This window comes from Monodelphis domestica, chromosome X (assembly GCF_027887165.1).
Source record: "Monodelphis domestica isolate mMonDom1 chromosome X, mMonDom1.pri, whole genome shotgun sequence".
Taxonomy (NCBI): Eukaryota; Metazoa; Chordata; class Mammalia; order Didelphimorphia; family Didelphidae; genus Monodelphis; species Monodelphis domestica.
In genome coordinates this window covers 13,350,865-13,372,856 of record NC_077235.1, presented here as the reverse complement: position 1 = coordinate 13,372,856, position 21,992 = coordinate 13,350,865, and the positions used below count along the sequence as shown (strand labels likewise).

Here is a 21,992-nt window from a genome sequence, read left to right as displayed (position 1 = left end):
ATTTTACTATCCTCCCTTTGCTGATTTTCTTGGTCAAAATGTTTTGTATTTTTGTGAGTTTATACAAATTTTCTTATTACTGTAGTTAATTTTAGGATAGATTCTATTGATATTTTATTAAACCTTTTTGTTAGTTTGCAAACTATTACAGTCTTTATAATGTTCCCTTTACCTAATCCTGCCATTTGTTTAGTCACATGCTAATTATTATAAAATTATTTTTAAAAATGTAAATACCTGTCACATGCCATAAGGATGCATTATGTTTTGTTAAAATCTGATGAGCCAATTTAAATTTTTATCTAAAGTTTTACCCTTAAGTATGTTCCTATGACATTTAGTATAGTGGAAACTGAATTTTGTCTATCCAGAGAAGAGTATTATCAGAAGTCATATTTCTCTTTCTGCACAGTTTTTGAGTATTGTCAATTGTCTAATGAACAATGTACCTATAGAAAAAATTAGAGGATCACTTAAAACCTGGGGTTCTTAACACTTTTTTTCTTCATAAACCTTTTTGCCAACATGGAAAAGCTTATGAATGCCTCCAAATGTTGTTTAAATACATAAAATAAAATACATAGGCATTACAATGGTAAGCTAAGGTTTTTGAAAGTTGTTTTCTATAAAGTTCATTAATTCCCTGAGATCTTAACCTCAAGGAATGAATCCTGATCAAGATTTCATTGAATCTCTTTTCCTACCATAACTTCTTAATCCTTCAAGGACACTGCAAAATTAGAATTGGATAAGATGGCCTCTGTATTCCCTTTAAGGTCCACATCTGTTATTCTTTCTATTTTTTACATTTTGAAAGGATACCTCCTTAAGTTTTTGATTAAAGCTGTAATGGCATCAGTAAAAAGCCTCCCTGCATTGATGCTGATTTAACTCCATACCATACTCCCAAGGGTTGCTTTACCTGTGTGACAACATGCTTGTCTTCTCCTGATGAGCCTTCTACACTTAGGCTGCTCTTTTGGTGACATACAAATAGTTTAAACATAGACCAGGGCTGGTAATAATGATAACTCACAGGGATGCAATGATATATTCTAACCTGATTATCTTGTTTGAGCCTCACAATGGTATGAAGTAGGCATTATTCTTCACATTTTACAGATGAGGGAAGTGAGACTGAGGGAGGTTAATGAAATGCACATGGGCAGACAAATGTCAGAGTTAGGATTAGAGACCAGATCTTAATTTTTGACATTAACTCTAACATTCTGCCCTCTTTGGCTTGCTCCCTCTTAATCCTTCTCCCTTCATTTGAAAGAATGCTTTACCTAAGTAATGAGAGCATCACAGAGAAGGGACTTGTGTACAAATACACATATACTTGGTCAAATGGTTTTTTACCCCAATACTTATATTTTTCATTCCTACTCTTTCTACTGAAATACCATTATTGGTGTGAAATGTTCCAGGTCACTTTAAAAGTGTATTTTTGGAGGCAGAATCAAGATGACAGCATAGAGGGAGAGAAAGTTCAGACCTCTGAAAACCCTTCCTCACTGATTAAAAAACAAAATGCTTCTAGGGAACTGAAAACCAAATCTAACAACAGGACAAAGCTAAGGAACCCTCCTGATGGACTCAACTTAAAAAGTACACCCCTCCCCCCCAAAGGCTAAATTCTAGAACATTTGGGTTCAAAGGGAAGGAAGAATGAAGGTCCCAACACCCCTCCCCCACCTACAGTACTGAGCCTCCATCAGTGGCTGGAAACTCTGGGCCAGGAAGGGCGCTAGTCTGTAGGGAGTATCTTGTAGCTGACATTGAACACAGGTGGCAGAGAGGTAGCTGGAGGAGAAACCCAGAAAAGGCAGCCCAATCACAGGGGAGACACTCCATATTGTTGGACCCATTCCCCTCCCCACTAGGATGTTTTGGCCTCAGGACACATCCAGCTCTGCTAGATCCAACTCTGCCCTTATCAATGGGGCATTTAAGAAACCCTCAGAGGGCATCGAAGCTCAAGCTCCAACACTCCTCCGCCACTGACTCCACTGAGAGCCTGCTGACTAAACTCCAAGGATGAAGTCTGCAATTACTACAGAACACCTTAATAACAAGGTGAGAAGACTAGCTCCTTTTCAGGTTCTGCTGACAGCTGTGGAAGATCTGGTATCATGGCTCAACCTGACCAATCAGCAGAGCAGAGAAGAAATCCCTGCAGGACAGAATAGCCAAAACCCACAGATCCAGCACATAATGAGAGGAGCAAGACTACAGCCAACTACAAGGGTGGGGGGAAAGAAGGGGGAAATATGAGTAAACAACAGAAAAAGAAAAAAGAAATTACAATCAACAGCTTCTATCCAGGCAATAAACAAAGAATGAAATGAAACAGAGGAGGGTCAAGGAACACCAAAGAAAAACACAGAAACTCCAGTGAATTGGCACAGGCTTTGGAAGAAATCAAAATACAATAAAAACAATTAAGAGAGGCTGAAGACAACTGGGAAAAGGACTTAAAAATCAAGATAAGTCATCTGGAAACAGAGGCACAGGAAGTAAAATGAGAAAACAGTCTCTTGAAAGCCAAAATCAATCACCTTGAAAATGAGGCAAAGGAAATGAAAGACGACTTCCAAAGAAAATCAGGCCAGAAGGAGAACGATGACCAAAAAGCCAGGGATGAAATTCAGTTTTTAAAAAGTAGAATAAAAAAACTAGAAGCAAAAGACTTCACAAGGCAACAGGAAAGTATAAAACAATATAAAAGAATGAACAAATTGAAGAAAACATGAAACACTTCATCCACAAAACAGAAGATTTAGAAAACAGGTCCAGGAGAGAAATTTAAGAATCATTGATCTAATGGAAGATAATGGCAAAAGAAAAAGGTTGGACATCATACTACAGGAAATTATCTAAGAAAACTGCCCCAACATTCTAGAGCAAGAGGGAAAAGTGGAGATTGAAAGAATCCACAGATCATCTCCTGGACTTAATCCCCAACTGACAACACCCAGGAATGTTGTGGCCAAATTCAAGAACTACCAGACCAAGAAAAAAATATTATAAGCTCCTAAGAAGAAGGCATTTAGAAACCATGGAAATATAGTTAGGATAACACAGGATCTGGCTGCCTGTAAACTGAAGGTCTGAAAGGCATGGAATATTATATTCCAGAAAGCAAGGAAACTACATCTACACCCAAGAATCAAGTACCCAGCAAAACTGACTATATTCTTATGGGGGAAAGTAAGGTCATTTAATAAAAATAGAAGTCTTCCAAGCATCCATAAAAGAAAAGACCTGACCTGAACAGAAAATTTGATGCCCAAAGAGAGAACTCAAGAGAATCATCAAATGGTAACTAAGAAAGGGGAAAAAAAAACAACAAAAAAGTGCTTTCTAAAGAGACCCAATAAGTTAAAATGTCTATATCCCTATAAGACAAGAGGATGTTGGTAACTCTTAAAAATTGTTATTATCCCCTGGGTAGCTAGAAGAATTATACTTAGAGGGAACAGTGACAAACTGTTTAGGATGAAATGCTAAGACATAAATATGTATATAGATATATTTATGCATGAATATATACATAAAAGACTAGAGTTAAAAATACGTTAATTCTAAGAGAAATGGGAAAATTGAGCATGAACTAGGGCATAAAAACTTTGAAAACAAGTGCAAAAGAGCAGAAAGAATAAATGTAACCTTTTCAGATCACAATGCAATGAAAATAATAATTAGTATGGGTACATGGAGAGGCAAATAAAAATTAATTGAAAATTAAATAATATGATTCTCCAGAATCTGTTAAGGAACAAATCATAGAAACAATTATTAATTTCATTGAAGAAAATGAAATTGATGAGAAATTCTTTAAAAATCTATGGCATGCAGCCAAAGCAGTACTTGGGGTGAGAGTGGGAGCGGGAAATTATTTCTTTGATTTACTATATTAACAAATTAGGGAGGGCAGAGTTCAGTGAACTGGCCATGCAAATTTAAAAAAAACAGAAAGTGAACAAATTAAAAATCCTCAGATGAAAACTAGAGATCCTAAAACTCAAAGGAGATATTAATAAAATTGAAAGTCAAAGAGCTATTGATTTAATAAATAAGACTAGAAGCTGATACTTTGAAAAAACAAATAAAATAGACAAAGTACTGGTCAATCAAATGAAAAAAGGAAAGAAGAAAATCAAATTAACAGTATCCAAGATGAAAAGGGAGACCTCACCTCTAATGAGATAGAAATTAAGGCAATTATTAAAAACTATTATGCCAAATTAAATGCAATAAATATGGCAATCTAGGTGATATGGATGAATATTTACAAAAATGTAAATTGCTTAGATTAACAGAAAAAGAAACAGAATACCTAAATAACCCCATATCAGAAAAAGAAATTGAAAAAGTCATCAAAAAACTCCCTAAGAAAAAATCCCCAGGACCAGATGGATTCACAAATGAATTCTATCAAACATTCAAAGAACAACTAATCCCATTATTATACAAACTCTTTGACAGAATAAACAAAGAAAGAGTTTTACCAAATTCCTGTTATGACACAAATATAATACTGATTTCAAAGCCAGGAAGGTCAAAAACAGAGAAAGAAAACTATAGACCAATCTCCGTAATGAATATAGATGCAAAAGTCTTAAATAGGATACTAGCAAAAAGACTCCAGCAAGTGATCAGGAGGGTCATTCACTATCATCAGGTGGGATTTATACCACCATTGCAAGGATAGTTCAATATAAGGAAAACCATCCATATAATTGACCATATTAACAAGCAAACCGACAAAAATCACATGATTGTCTCAATAGATGCAGAGAAAGCCTTTGACAAAATACAGCATTCATTCCTATTGAAGACACTAGAAAGTATAGGAATAGAAGGGCCTTTCCTAAAAATAATAAACAGTATATATCTAAAACCATCAGCAAACATCATCTGCAATGGGGATAAACTAGAAGCCTTCCCATTAAGATCAGTAGTGAAACATGGATGCCCATTATCACCTCTATTATTTAGCATCGTACTAGAAAAACTAGCTGTAGCCATTAGATTACTGAATAAGAAAAAAAAAACATAACAAAGTTCATTTGGAAAAACAAAGGATCAAAGATATCCAGGGAAATAATGAAAAAAAAAATGTGAAGGAAGGTGGCCTAGCAATATCAGATCTTAAACTGTACTATAAAGCAGTGGTTATCAAAACAATATGGTACTGGCTAAGAGACAGAAAGGAGGATCAGTTGAATACACTTGGGGTAAGTGACCTCAGCAAGACAGTCTATGACAAGACCAAAGATCCCAGCTTTTGGGACAAAAATCCACTATTTGTTGAAAACTGCTGGGAAAATTGGAAGACAGTATAGGAGAAATTAGGTTTGGATCAACATCTCATTCTCTACTCAAAGATAAACTCAGAATGGGTGAATGACTTGAACATAAAGAAGGAAACTATGAGTAAATTAGGTGAACACAGAATAGTATACATGTCAGACCTTTGGGAAAGGAAAGATTTTAAGACCAAGTAAGAGTTAGAAAAAGTCACAAAAGTAAAATAAATAATTTTGATTACATTAAATTAAAAAGATTTTTTACTAACAAAACCAGTGCAAACAAAATTAAAAGGGAAGCAACAAATTGAGGAAATAAGTCTTCATAAGAAAAACCTCTGATAAAGGTCTAATCACTCAAATTTATGAGCTATAAATCAATTGTACGAAACATCAAGCCCTTCCCCAATTGATAAATGGGCAAGGAACATGAATAGGCAATTTTCAGATTAAGAAATCAAAACTATTAAGAATCACATGAAAAAAGTGTTCTAAATCTCTCAAACTTGCTTGACATTTGAAGTTTTTTAATATCCATTTTTCTGACATGGGTTAGAGATACCATGATGGATGCAATTGTAATAATTATTAAAACTTTAAAAAAGTGCTTTAGTTCCCCAATTCCTCTATCATGCAAAGAATGGCAAATATTTTATTTGATATGGTTCTTTCAAAATTTCTAATAAGATGGTCTATATTAGATAAAACAGTATTCCCCCTCCAAAAAAAACACAAGCTTGATAAAAATAGGCCACAGTTAATAAAAAATTCTCTAGGCCTGACTCTCAATTCACTGAGCCACATAGTTGCCTCCTTCAATTGTAATTTTTTAACTTCATTTGTATTCATTTTTTCTGATTTCTGAGATGTCTTTGATGGAGAGGAGATCTCTGAATGGATAAAAAAATCTATTACTATGTATCTGCTACTGTGCTAAGTCCTAGGGATATAAATACAAGGGAAATAAGATAGCCTGTGTTCTTAAGGAGATTATTCTCTAACAGGTGAAGATAGCATGTAAAGTTTCATTAACCAAGTGGTCAAGAGAGATAGTCTTATATATAGTGTTTGAGCTAGGAAATGACTTGCAAGTGGCATCCTACCCTGGTATCAGGGAAGATAAAATGAAGGCGTTCCTTGTTAGATCAGAGTCATGAGGACCTGTCTGCTTTATGGTGGCAGGGTAAAAAATGGAATTTCCAAAGTACAGGCAAGAATATGAATGGAAACGTTTGTTGGCCTTTTTGGATATTTTTATATTTTTATTTACCATAAGATTTGTTTATATTGAAAGGGAAATATAATTGTTATTTCAGCAAGCCATATTCCAACTATGGTTTACCATAGTAACTGATGTTGGCTTTTTATGATTGTAGTTCATTTATTGACTTACTTCTAAGTAGCTGGTTAAGTGAAAAAGAATAAAATCCTTGGCAATTTATGTAAAAGATTTCCCTTTATATCAGAAAGGAATAGAGAAGCTTACTCATAGGGCAATCCCAATTTCCTAAAATGAAATGGCAATCTGATCTGAGGGAAAAATGTCTACCAAAGTTTGCACTTTCAGAGAATATAGATGGATTCTGTTTGATCTCATTTTTTTTGCCCTTTGGCATTTTCATTTAATCTATTTTTTTGATGTATAGTTTATTCTCTTTTGAAAACAAAAACATCCCAGAATATTTATACCTTATTGTTTTTTCTTCTCTTCAATATCATAGTTATCAATATTGCGCATACATGCCATTTTCTTTGTTTTCCCTTTTTTTTTGTAAATGACTTTTGCAATCATTTCTCATGTGTTGGGAGGATGGCCTTATTTAAGATTTGTTGAATGAGGGTAAGCCTTACTGAAACTATTTGAATAAAAAGTGAATTAATTAAAATTATTTATTAAATGGTTATTCTGTGTTAGGCTCTGTTCTAAATGCTGGGGATACAAATATTTTAAAAAAAACACCCCTGCCCTTAAGGAGTTTATTTTCGCAAAATCTTCAAGACAACATTTATAGGGGAATTGTGATCTAGGAGGGATATTTTTTTCTGGGAAGATTGAAAGGTATTTTTATAGATACTGTTGTCCTCTCTAAGTATGAATTTGCTTATATAGCTCTGCCAATTAAGGCGATTTGGGGGAGAATTTACTATTGCCTAGTAAATAAGCTGCTGATCTTGGTATTTAGGATTCTTTGTTATTTGATTTTGCTTTACTTTTTGAGCTATATCTCATTCAACTCACCCTTATATGCCATATATTACAGTCAAACAATTAGGGACAACCAAGTGCCCTTCTCCAGCAAGTGATCAGGAGGGTTACTCACTATGACCCGATGGGATTTATACCAGGAATGCAAGGATGGTTCAATATAAAGAAAGCCATCCACATAATTGACCATATTAACAAGAAAACCAACAAAAATCACATGATTATCTCAGTAGATTCAGAAAAAACCTTTGACACAATACAATACTCATTCCTATTGAAAACACTAGAAAGTATAGGAATAGAAGGGTCTTTCCGAAAAATAATAAACAGTATCTATCTAAAACATCATCTGCAATGAGGATAAACTAGATGCATTCCCAATAAGATCAGGAGTGAAACAAGGATGCCCATTATCACCTATATTATTTAACATTGTACTAGAAACACTATCAGTAGCAATTAGAGAAGAAAAAGAAATTGAAGGTATTAAAATTGGCAATGAAGAGACCAAGCTATCACTCTTTGAGGATGATATGATGGTCTACTTAAAGAACCACAGAGAATCAACTAAAAAGCTAGTGGAAATAATCAACAACTTTAGCCAAGTGCAGGATACAAAATAAACCCACATAAGTCATCAGCATTTCTATATATCTCCAACACTTTCCCTAATTTTCTAATGCCTTGTCTGTCAATCAAGAAAAGGGAAATATGCTTCATTATCAATCCTCTGCAATCTATGTTGGCCTTTAAATCATCTTGAACTTTTGAAGATTTTTATTCAACTATTAAACTTATATGTTTATTACATTTTCTTTCTGAGTTCTTTTTTTCTCCATTGCAGGATCGCCCCCCCCCCCCCCTTGAACTTATTCTTATGTGAAATACTTTGGTAAACCTCAACTACATCAAAATGATTAAATTAATTACATCAAAATGACATAATTTTCCTGAAGTCTTCCCTGGCCCTAGAAATCAGGGTATGAGCAGACTTCTGTCATTTGAAGCCCGAAGTCCTATATACTTGTCAGTAGGTTTATTTACATGACATAACCAGCTTTCACAACAGTTCAGAGTACACATTTTCACCTGGTCATATGAATGGGCATCTCTGGACAGATTCAAATAAAGCCCTCTTGAGGTAAAGGTCTGTATCATTTTTGGAATCAGTTCCAGACTGATTTATCAACCTGTAATCTGCATACTGGCTTTTCAGCTTTTTATTAAGAAGCCCTGGGATAACTTAGTTTTTGTTTCTGTCTCTTTTCCCTTCAGGATTGGTTTATATTCTAATTTAACTTGTTGGTACCTCCTTGTGAATAACTCATGTTTTGTTTGGATTTCTAGCTGAATTCCTTTGGATTTTATACTTGGACCCTGGCAATCAAAGAGGTTGTAAGGGATGCAGGAGAAAAAACATTTAAAATATTTTCTGCATTTGAAATTTATGTATAAAGCATAAGCAATATTTGTGTGAATTTGGAATAAGAATTCATAGAATTTTCTATATGTTTTGAATACCATTTAATAATTAATACATTTGGTTAAATGGGTGATTATTCTCTGCCCTAGGCTTTTTTTAAAGTAACATCCTCAGCTTTGCAAAGTACTTAAAAAATTTAAATTATATTTTATTTGTTTCAAACAGAAAAAAAAAATTCAGGTTCCCTCTACTCAAATGAAAGAAAAACAAAACTTTTGTTATGAACATGTATAGTCAAGTAAAACATTTCTGCATTGGCCATGTTTATATAAACATATATCTTTCTCTGTATTGAATCCTTTACCTCTTTGTTAACATGTTCCATCATTAGCTTTCTTGAATCATGATTGATAATAATCATAATTCCTAATTCTTTTAAAGTTGTTTCTTTTTTATCATAGTTTTGTTATCATATAAATTGTTCTTCTGGTTCTATTCACTTCATTCTTCATCAATTCATACAGATTTTCTCAGATTTCTCTGAAGCAATCCCTTTCATCATTTCTCATAGTACAGTTGTTCTATCACATTTATATGCCATGCCTTGTTCATCCCCTCTCCAGTTTATAGGCATCCTCTCAGATGCCTCCTCAAAAATAGCTATATTTTTTGTAATTCCTTAGTTAAAGTTTGTTTTGCTTAATATTGATCTCTCCTTAATGTATTTTCCCATCTTCTCTATGCCTCTCCTTTTTTTTCTGGGCCTTTCCCTCTTATTTTGATGTTCAGTGAAATGTATTTCTATTCCCAGCTCTGTGTGTGTGTGTGTGTGTGTGTGTGTGTATGTTTGTATGTATTCTTCCCTTCTTTGCCCAGTTCAAATGAGAGTAAGATCAAGTGTCCTATTCCTACCACCATACTCTGTGTTTTTCTGTTTGTATACCTTGAATTTGTGAGATAACTTCCTTCTGTCCCCGCCTCTCTTTCTTTTGTGCTCTTTCCACATTTGTCTCTTTAGATCAGTCATATCAGAACCCAAGACTTGCCTAACACCTTCTATGACCCTGTATGATGATATGATTCCTAGGGGCCACCTATATAATTTTCCTATATTTGAATGTAAGCAGTTTATTTTTACTTAGTTCTTTATTATTTTATGTTAATGTTTATCTTGTGTTTCTCTTCACTCCTAATCATCATTTTATCAGGAATGTTTGGAAGTTCTCTATTTCATTAAAGATCTAGCGACCTTTTCTGTCAATACCTCCCCTTTTGATAATGGAATATTGTATTCTGAGCTCTCTGCTTCTTTAGAATGGTGGCTGCTCAATATTGTGTCTCCTTAATGTAGCCCTTCAGGTATTTGAAATCTTGGCAGTTTGTAATATTTTTTTCTTCCTCTTGGAAACTCTGAATTGTGTGTGTGTGTGTGTGTGTGTGTGTTTGTGTGCATGTGAGTGCTATCATGCATCATTACACTGTCTCAGATTCCACTCTTATGTAACTAATTACCTATTGGGTTATTCATACTGAAAGTCCGCAAGTATTTCATAGTTGGCATGTCTAATACTAACTTTGTTCTCCTTCCCCATGTTTACCTTTTTTCTGAAATACTCTATTGTTATCATGGGCTCCACCAGTCTTCTGTTATCCTTGTTCTATATCTTGGTAGTATCAAGACTTACCTCTCCCTCATCCTCCTTAACCAAGACATTTTGAAGTCGCATATGGAACAATGAAATGAGCTCTGAATTTAGAGTCAGAAGACTTGGGTTCAAGTAATGTCTGTGTGACCGTGAATAAATGTCATAAACTCTATAGACATCAGTTTCCATATCTAAAGGACCTAGACTCGATGACATCTAAGGTGCTTTCCAGCTCTAAATCTTTGATCCTATTCACTTCTCTCCATTTACCTGGCCTCTCTCTTCCTCCTGCCTCCTCAGCTTAAATCTGTATTACCTTTCACCCTAATTATTATTACCCGATGAGGTAATCAAAATGAACGACTGAACGCAGGACTTTACTTTTTATTTGATACATTAGCAGGATCACTTCCACTTTTAGTAGCCTTGTTAAATTTAAGCTATAGCCTAGGATCAATACACATATTAACAAATTCAATTTTAATTAGCCCACTAGAATATTCAACTTCCAATACATTAATAAGATATGCATGTATAATTGCTTTTATAGTTAAAATACCATTATATAGACTAGACCAATGACTTCCTAAAGCACATGTAGAAGCCCCTATTGCAGGGTCAATAGTTCTAGCAGCAATTCTACTAAAATTAGGAGGTTACGGTATTATACGAATTACATTTATTGAACCAATTACTATTACTTAATTATAATTTTTATTTTTTTATTACAATTAATCATTTTACTCACAGTTGGCCTAGCTTATGAATGAATACAAAAAGGCCAAGAGTGGGCCGAATAGGTATTTAATCTAATTAAGATTTTTAATTTAAGATCCTGTTTTGGAACTTCCTGAAAACAATCAACAAACGTTTATTAAAGACTTATAATGGACCAAGCTCAGTGGTAAGTTCGAGGGATCCAAAGAATAGCCCAAACAGTTAATTTTTAAAAGTAAATTTAAGATTCATGTTCTTTCCCTACCCTACTCCTGCCCCCTCCCAGAGCCAACAAGTAATTCCACTGGGTTTTACATGTATCGTTGATCCAGACCTATTTCCATGTTATTAACATTTACACTAGGATGATCATTTAGAGTCTACATCCCCAATCATATCCCCATTGAACCATGTGATCAAGCAGTTGTTTTTCTTCAGAGAGTTAATTTTTGTAAAACTCTTCAGTAAATTACATTTCAGTGAGAGTAGGGGAGAAGAAAATACTGTATACAACATGTCATAAATTAGGCATATACACAAGTAGATTGAAGACAGTCTGAAAGGAGAAGTCTTTAATATATAGGATGACTAGCAAAGACTATCTATACAAGATGGGATGTGAACTAAGTGTTGAAGGAAACCAGGAAATTAAGAGGCATAAATAAGGGAATAGAGCATTCCAGGTATTGAGAATTGCATGACGATAGGGGATGGGGTGGAATAATGGGAATGGATATATTCAGAGATGAAAGTGATATAAAATTAAATATCAGTAAGCATTAATATTAGTTTTATGTAGATATATAAGAAATGGCTAAAAGCTTTTTGGAAAAATATCATTTAGATTAAGAAATAAGTGATGCCAAATGCTGTATATCAACATTGTAACATAATACCCTCAAAGAAAAAGCAGTAAGGCAAAAGGTATAGCAAGTATATTATTACATCACAAAAAGATGAAACTGACTTTAACTTACCAGATAGGAGTCAATTAGTCTCCATACATGAGTGATAGTAGAATCAACTCTGTGATGCCTGATAGTTGATCATGCAGGCCAAGGAAAAAATCAAAAGAAAAAGCCATGAGGAGACAATGCCTGTAATTACAGTAACTTGACTTAAACAAGGCATTTGTCCCAAGAGAATGGAGCATAAGGAACAGAAAATTGATTATATTGGTCTGTATTTCTCTATCCATTCAGTTTAATCATTTATATGAGTGGAACTCTATATTTGGGTCTTTAACACCTCCTTCTCTAGTATTATATGTGAGGATGTACAAATGATACTTTTCTTAGCATCGTTCCTCTTTTTAGTCATATAATAGAAAGAATAAAGCAGAATATACTTTCAAGATCTTTGCACTTATTTTTATTTGTAGATCACCTCCCTTCAAAAAATACTATTTAACTTCACAAAGTAAAATTCAGCCTTACTCTATTGAGCTTGGAACCTTTCTTGTGTAAGTTGCTTTCCAGAATGATTATACTATTTCAAAGCGCAACCAATAGTGGATGTATGCTTGTCTTTCCAAAACTCCTCCTACAATGAATATTTTCATCTTTTGTCTTCTTTGCTAATTTGCTGTGTGTGAAGAATTGTTTTGATTTGTAGTTTCCCTTTTATTAAGTGATTTAGCATATTCTTTCATATGATTATTAATAATTTAAGTTTTTTAAAAACTTTTTTCCTTATTCTACTTGCCTTAATTGTATTCATTGAAACATTTTTCATTTTGTATCATAGAGATTTTCTTGTTTGTCTTTTGTAATCCTTTACCTATGTCTTAAGACATGGGAACCAAGGAGCCTGAGCAACACAGAGCTTGGACACAGAGATAGGGCAGAGAGGGGTTGCACAAAACAGAGATGGAATCTGAAATAGCCTAAAGGCAAAAACCACTCTGTAGCTCTATACACAGAGACATACATACCCTCCTCACTCAGATCTCTTGACTGGGAAGGGAAGAAAAAAATAACACAGCAATGGCCAAGAACAACAATCTATAACCACCAAAAAAAAAAAAACTTGACCCTAAATAAATTCTCTGGAGAAAAACAACAATCTAAAAATGAGATAGCAGAGGGTGACAAACAAGAAAACACATCCACATTTTCCAAAAAAAAGAAAAGAAAATTGGTCATAAGCCCTCCAGGAAATCAGAATGGAAGAGGAGAACCAAGTAAGAAAGATAAAAGAAACTTGGCAAGAAAAGTGGAGGCAACTCAAAAATTAATTGGAAATTAAACAATACGATTTCCCAAAATTGGTTGATTAAAGAACAAATCATAGAAACAATTAATATTTTCATTGAAGAGAATGACAATGAGGAGACATCCTTTCAAACTCCATGGGATGCAGCCAAAGTAGTACTCAGGGGAAAATTTATATCCCTGAGTGCATATATTAACAAATCAGAGAGGGAAGAGGTCAATGAATTGGGCAGGCAAATTATAAAACTAGAAAGAGAACAAATTAAAAAACCCCAGATGAAAACTAAATTAGAAATCCTATAAATTAAAGGAGAAATTAATAAAATTGAATGTCAAAGGACTATTGAATTAATAAATCAGACTAAAAGCTGGTATTTTGAAAAAACAAATAAAATAGGATAAAGTACTGCTTAATCTAATAAAAAAAAGCAAAGAAGAAAATCAAATCAGCAGTATCAAAAATGAAAAGGGTGACCTCACCTCTAATTAAGAGGAAATTAAGGTAATCATTAAGAATTATTTTGCCCAATTATATGGCAATATATATGGGAACATATAAATTTCCTATATTAACAGAAGAAGAAATATAATTCTTTTTTTTTTTTCAATCAATCAACTAACATTTATTATTCACCACTTTGTTCCAGGCACTGTTCTAGGTGCTGGAGATATGAAGACCAAAATAAAATAGTCGCTGTCATTAAAAAGCTTACATTTTCTTAAGGGAGAAAGTATATAAGTAAATAAAGCATAGAAATACATAACAAAACTATCATATATACAAAATAAGTGCAAAGTGTTTTCAAGGCATTAATTAACTTCCTTGTTGGTGGGGCATGGTGAAAAAAAAGGATCAATGTAGGCGATGACATATAATTTGATAGAAATTAGGGATTCTAAGAGATTGGCAGTGAAGAAAAAGAGTATTTCAGGCATTGGGGACAACCTGTGCAAAGGCATGGAGATAGGCTATGAACCCAAATAATGTTAATACAGATTATAATATAACTGAAAAGGAGATCATTGGATTACAGATCAAGAGTTGGAAGAGGCAGATGTGCTAGTCAAACCCTCTAATTTCACAGATATAGAGATCGAGGCCCAGGGAGATTAAATTATTTGCCCAAAGTCATGTGGTTTTAAGATGATAGACATAAAGCTGGAAAGGGCCTCAGAGACCACCTAGTCCAACACACCCATTTTACGGATGAAGAGACAGAGGTCCAGAGGCATTTACGTGAACTTGAAGTCTTATAAGTAGTAAGTGGAAGAGAGAAGATTCAAACCTAGGTCCTTTGTAACAAATCTAGCTTTAAGGGGGGTCATGTTCACTTTCAGTCCTGGCATCAGAGAAGGTTTTCTGCAGATGGTGGCCCTTGACTTAGAACAGTTAACCTTGACCTTCACTCTTTTTTTTTAAACCCTTACCTTCTATCTGAGGCTCAATATGATGTATTGTTTCTAAGGCAGAAGAACAGTAAGACTTAGATAATATGAATTAAGTGACTTGCCCAGGGTCACAAAACTAGAAGTGTCTGAGGACAAATCTGAACCCAGGACCTCCTGTCTCCAGGCCTGACTCTCTATCCACTGAGCAACCTCACCCCCATCCCAAGAAATATAATTCTTAAATAATCCCATATCAGAAAAAGAAATAGAACAGGCCATCAAAGAATTCCCTAAGAAAAAGTCCCCAGGGCCAGGTGGATTCACAAGTGAATTCTATCAAACATTTAAAGAACAATTCATCCCAATACTATACAAACTGTTTGACATAATAAGCAAAGAAGGAGTTTAACCAAATTCCTTTTATGACACAAATATGGTACTGTTTCCAAAGCCAGGCAGATCAAAAACAGAGAAAGAAAACTAAAGACCAATCTTCTTAATGAACATAAATGCAAAAATTTTAAATATAACACTAACAAGAAGGCTTCAACAAATGATCACAAAGATTGTTCGCTCTGATCAGGTGGGATTTATACCAGGAATGCAAGGCTGGTTTAATATTAGGAAAACCATCCACATAATTTACCATATCAAAAACCAAACCAACAGAAATCACATGATTATGTCAACAGATGCATAAAAAGCCTTTGACAGAATATAACACCCATTCTTATTGAAAAAACTAGGAAATATAAGAATAGAATGTCTTTTCTTCAAAATAACAGTATATATTTAAAGCTACCAGTAAGCATCATCTGCAATGGGGATAAATTAGTAACCTTCACAATAAGATCAGGTGTGAAACAATGATGCCCATTATCACTTCTATTATTTTTAATATTTTTTAATATTGTACTAGAAACACTAGAAGTATCAATAAGAGAAGAAAAAGGAAGTGAAGGTATTAAAATAGGCAATGAAGAGACTAAACTATCTCTTTGCAGATGATATGATGGTCCATTTAAAGAATCATAGAGAATTAAATAAAAAACTTGTAGAAATAATCAACAACTTTAGGAAAGCTGCAGCATACAAAATAAAAACTGGAAAACAGTATGGGAGAGATTAGGTTTAGATCAACATCTCACACCCTACACTAAGATAAATTCAAAATGGATAAAGAACTTAAATATAGTGAAGGAAACTATAAGTAAATTAGGTGATCATAGAGAGGTTTGCCTGTCAGATCTCTGGGAAAGGAAAGATTTTAAGACTAAGCAAGAGATAAAGAATATTACAAAATATAAAATGAATAATTTTAATTACATCAAGTTAGAGGTTTTGTACAAACAAACTAATGGAACCAAAATTAGAAGGGACAAAATGAATTAAGAAAAAAATCTTTATAGCAAAAATCTGTGAGAAATATCTAATCACTCAAATATATAAGGAGCTAAATCAATTGTACAAAAAATCAAGCCATTCCCCAGTTGATAAATGGGCAAGGGATGTGATTAGGCAGTTTTCAGATAAAGAAATCAAAACTATCAAAAGCACATGAAAAAGTGTTCTAAATCTCTCATAATTAGAGAAACGCACAACTCTGAACTGATGCATAGTGAAGTGAGAACTGGGGGATCATTGTGCACAGTAATCATAATATTGTAATGATTAACTGTGGAAGACTTGGCTAGTGTCATCAATACAGTAATCCAAGACAGTTCCAGTGGACATCTGATAAAAAATGCTCTCCATCTTGAGAGAGAACTGGTGGACTCTAAGTGCAAAATGAAGTCTAATTTTTTAATTTTATTTTTCTTGCTTTTTGAAAAAATAATCCTAATTGGAAAATTTTTACATGATTTCACATACATAAATTAAAACCATATTGCTTGCCTTCTTAGTAGGTAGAAGAGAAAGTGAGGAGAGAGTATTTGGAACTGAACAGTTAAGATGAAAATATTGCTGAAAATAAATAATAAATTAAAATATTAAAAAACAGGGTAACTTGTGTCATATTTAGGAAAATGTACATTAAAATGCCATCTAAGCAAAAGACTGATTGAAAGGGAAAAAATTCTCTAAGTAGAGTCATTTATTGATGATGGGTACTTTTAAATTTTTGCTTTTGTGTCCTTAAGCAGGTATCAGTGTCCTTGTTATATAGTAAGCACTTAATTAAGTGCTTTCCCATTCATTCTTTGTAAGCCAGTAAATGAAAATTGTGCTATGTTATTGAATACATACCAAGATCAAAAAGGAAAACTTCAGTTTTCTCTAGTAAGTCATGGTTCTAAGAGACAAGTCTAATTTGGCATTTAATATATTAGTGTTAACGTACAAAATTCAGGGAAGTGACAAATTATTTGATTACTAAATGCTCACTAGATGTCGAGGAATACACTATATAATAGGTTCTATCTAGAATTCATAGGATTCTCAGTTTGACATCAAGTTTATCTGAATGTAATGATCTCCCCTACCTAGTCCGGGTGATTAAATAGAGTATGTTATGCTTAGCTCTAATGGCATTTTATTCTTCTGCCACCACCCAAGTGGTTATCTTGAAGTCTTTGGAGAAAACATCTTACTGGACTTGATTCCTCCATGCCTCAATTGAATAGTAGTTTTCTTCCAATTATCATTACAATGCCATATTGATTCCCCCCTCATTTCCACAGTGGAAATTCAAGCAGAATTTGTCTTATATGCTTCTTTTTATCTTGGTGTTGTGATTGGTTGTTATTGAACTGTTTTCATTTATTAGTGAAATTTCTCTTTTCTCTACTGATGTTTGATGAAGGTTTTATGTCTCTACTTGGACCACAACCTGTGCTTTCATTAGACATGGATTAGAACGTGTTAATTATTGTGGCCTGAAAAAAGAATCAGTATTTAGATCTCTAGTGTAGGAATTCTAAAAATGTACTCTGCTGGAGTTTGATCTTCATCATGTTATATTTGTGAAGTATTTCCAATCTGTGAAAGCCAGGGGCATAGTACAAACCATTGTTGTCTTGATGTTTATCACAAATCAGCAAATTCAGTTCCTCAAAGCATTTATGAAACACTTACTTGCTTTCCATTTTACTAGATACTACCTCAAGCTACTGTCTGCTAGGACTGACTAAATAATTATATACATTCAACAAATATATATGTTAACATTTCATTGTTATAATTTTTTAAACCCTTAATTTCTGGCTTAGTATCAACTCTAAGACAAAAGAGCAGCAGGGGCTAGGCACTTGGAGATAAATGACTTTCCAGGGTCACACAGCTTTAGGAAGTGTCTGAGGGCAGATCTGAACTAGGTCTTCCTGATCCTAGGCCTGACACTGTGTTTCCTCACTGCCCATTATAATTTGTTTATTTTTTTTTACATCATGTGTATTTCTTGAAATGGTCTTTCTCTCTCCCCTACTCAGAGAGCCTTTTCTTTAAAAAGAATACAATAATATTTTTAAAGGGAAAAAAGAAATTGTTGGTGCGAAAGTATTTTAATTTTATTTAATCCAAATTAAGTTTTCTTTTTTGAAATCAGTAAATATTAGAATGACTGTTACGTACAGGCCCAGTGTGCTGGTCAGTTTAAATGATGAATGAGCATTGTTCCTGCTTTTAAAGAGCTTATCGTTTTCCAAGTTTTCTGTTATTACAGAACACAAAAGATTTGATAGATTGTGAAAGTGCAGGGTGTCTAGATTTGTGGAGCTAATAGCTACAAATTCCCTTAGATGCTATTGTCAGTTCCTTGACTATATCATCCCTTTTTGACCAGGAGAATCTTGGATTTGGTATATCCAAACTGACTAGGAGAGCTTTGTGAAATGAGTCACTGTGGAGGAGCCTTGGGACAAATTCAGAGGTTCCTGAGGGGTTTCTGCTTCTTTTGCTTTGTTTTCTCTGTATTTCATTTGTTGTTGGCTCATTCTCTCAAAGGGATGGCCTTAAGAATAAATAGTTTTGCATTGGCTAATTGGGGTAGCAGGAGGGGAGGGAGGGAAAGAACATAACTTGTAACCAAGGAAAAATAAATTGACTAAATAAAATAAAAAAAAAATAGTTTATTCTCCTGGCTCTGCTTTTTACTCTCTGGACTTCATCACTGTTCCTCAGCAGCCTTTTCATCCAGAAACCTTACACTTGAATTTTCCCTATGATCTTTTCTCCTGGGAGCATCTCTCTGTTCCTGAAACTCCCTTCTTTCATTAATAAATTTTTCCTTGAATCTCCACTTTGAGGAAGGGTCCTGTCCAGCCACTTTTCAATCATTTCATCCTTCCTCTCCAAACTTTGCCACCATGCTTCTAATCAGATAGCCTTTGTCCTTTTCAGCTCCCTTTTGTCTATTATCTTCACCCACTCTAATGTAAGCTCCTAGAGGACAAGAACTTTCTGTGTTTTTGCTTTCATTTTTGTCTCTAGCTCTTTGCACAGTGCCTGACCCATTATATGTGCTAAATAAATGCTTGTTGATTTATATTCCTTGTATGTCTCTGTGGCATCTTTGGTGTATGGATAAAATTTACAGTGATGACAATTAAGGAAACTAGGCCATCTGAAGCAGAAAATCTGTAGTGACTTAACTTTTGATCCTTACTTGTCCCTCTTCTTGTCCTCTCTTTTTGTTAGTTCACTAATGGCTCAAGTCCCAATTCTATCATTGCTCTATTTCTTTCTCCACTTATGCTTTCAAACCTATCCAAAGCTCTAGTTTGATCTCTGCTTTTTGGTGTCATCCAATTGTGTTCTTCTTAAGCATTGACCACCTCTCTGAGGAAGAAATATTTCAAATACCTTGTGCTGAATCTAATTCATATAGATAATCATTGATTTATTCAACAAACATTTATTATGCATTTAATGTATGCTTGGCACTGTGCTAGGCACTAAATGTACAAAGACAAAAGATAAAATAGTCCCTGTCCCTGAGAAACTTACATTGGACTAGGAGAGATGTATATCACATACAAAAATAGGTTCTTTGTCACTTTCTCTCACTTTTTGTATCTTACATGTTGCTATAGTTTCCCCATTGTACTTCTTTTTTGATGTTGAAAAAAATTTTCAGTAGGACAAAATACTGTCTAATGGGCCCCTTCTCAACGGATTGTCATCAAAATCATTCAGGCTTCCTTGGAACACATAACAGAAATAATACCCTCTTTAGTGACTCTTTGATAATAAACATGTTGGGAGGGTATCCAATATGGAGGCGAATATTTATCAAAAAGCCGTACCGCTTTGATCAAGGAGATGTGGATGTAGAGACTGAATGATGAAGCCATTTGAGAACTTCTATTTGTGGCTGGCATTGTGCTGCCTCCATCATGCTCAGGAACTTCATAGAGCTTCTTCAAATAAAGAACTATAATTGCTATGGAGATTTTTTTTTGTCTACCCACATGAAAATGGCCAAATAGTTGAAGAGGGTCTAATTCCTACTTTCAATATATATTTATTTGGATCAATGTCCTATGAAAATTGTTTAACAGTATGTCTCTTTGCCATAGATAGTATAAATGGATAATGATTTGGAGCCTGCAATGGACAAGAGAGAAGTAGCCTAGATTGCTTTCTTAAAATTTCTAAGGTCTTTTACTGATTCTGAGCTTCCTGTAAAAAAGAAAGGCCCGTCTTCTCAATACAAACATTTTATTACTACTACAGTTTGGCAATAAATACTGCATCACCAGTGCCTCTAAAGAACTAAAGACAAATATGACACAAAGGGCAATGGAGAGGCACATGGTACATGTGAGGAAGGTACACCATAGAACCTTTGAGGAATTCCAAAGATGAAGTAGTAAAAGATATTATCAAAGGATTGTATGCTAGCAAAAAAGACGATCGTCTGGTTAAGTGATGAGAGCCATATGCTTTGGCAGTACCCTGATGATATTGGGAATAACAAGGAAGGTCTCCTGCATGTTGGGTTGATGTTGTATGTGGAACTTTTGAGAGAACACAGACAAGAGTTGAACACTATGCGTAGACATAGATTGAAAAATCCATTTATGTATTGATTGTGTGTACATATGTATATATGTATAATTACATGTATATAATACATGGTTGGTATTATCAGCTTTTTTACTTCATTTCTGCATATAGCAGGGAACTTCCAGAGCTGAAATTTTTTCTACCAGTGCAGAATGACATGTCAACAAATGTCCCGTAAAGCCTTAGAGAATTCTAGGGCCATGAGAATTTAAGTGACTTGTCCAAAATCACACAAAATTATATGTTAAAGGTACGATGAGCTCAGGTAGCTCTGATACCTAGACCTGGCCTCTATCATCATGGTACGGTTTTCATATGTTCAAATGGAATCATGATCTCATTTGTCAGTTCTCTCCCTTAATGTCATCCACTGAATTTTTTATTCAATTTTTTTCAGTTTAAAATTAATTTTTCTTTCTTACTCTCCTCATTTTATTGGAACAAAGAAAGATAAAGGAAGTCTATTTAGCAAATATACAAACAAAACAAATAGCCTGCATTGGTCTTATAAAAATGTCTTATTGTACACCTTGAGTCCATAGTCTTTCTATCAAGAGGAAAATAGCATAATTTATCAATGGTCTTCTGAAATCATGAATATTAATTGTGCTGATTAGGATTCTTACAAAGACGTTATTTGACAAAGTTATTTGTCTCTCAGAGGAAGCCATCTCTTATTTCTATTGGGTGTGGTGGCCCCCCCCATTCCCCACTCCTCCATCAAGTTTTCCAACTGTGTCCAGGTAAAGGGTGTGGGAGTGGGAGATTCAACCCAATAATGAATCATAATATGCAAGTAGCAGACAGAAGGTATCAAGAAGAGATAAATAGTCATGATACTAAAAACCATGGTAACATTTAGGATATACCCAAAAGTGGAATAGGCCTCATTGGGAGATAGAAGGTTCCCTTTTGGTAGATGTCTCCAAACAAAGGCTAGGTTACCCTTCAGAAGGCAAATTTTAGGGGGAAGCTAGGTAGCTCAGTGGATTGAGAGCCAGGCCCAGAGATGGGAGGTCCTGGGTTCAAATTTGTCCTCAGACCCTTCCTGGCTTTGTGACCCTGGACAAACCACTT

The 21,992-nt window shown here is 34.3% G+C and overlaps 1 protein-coding gene across 5 annotated transcripts in view; it reads left to right on the top strand.

Annotated features, from left to right (window-relative positions):
- The window catches only part of DIAPH2 (diaphanous related formin 2), a 931,826-nt gene that overhangs the window by 202,758 nt on the left and 707,076 nt on the right, over positions 1–21,992 (top strand). The gene's annotated exons all lie outside the window — the stretch shown is intronic.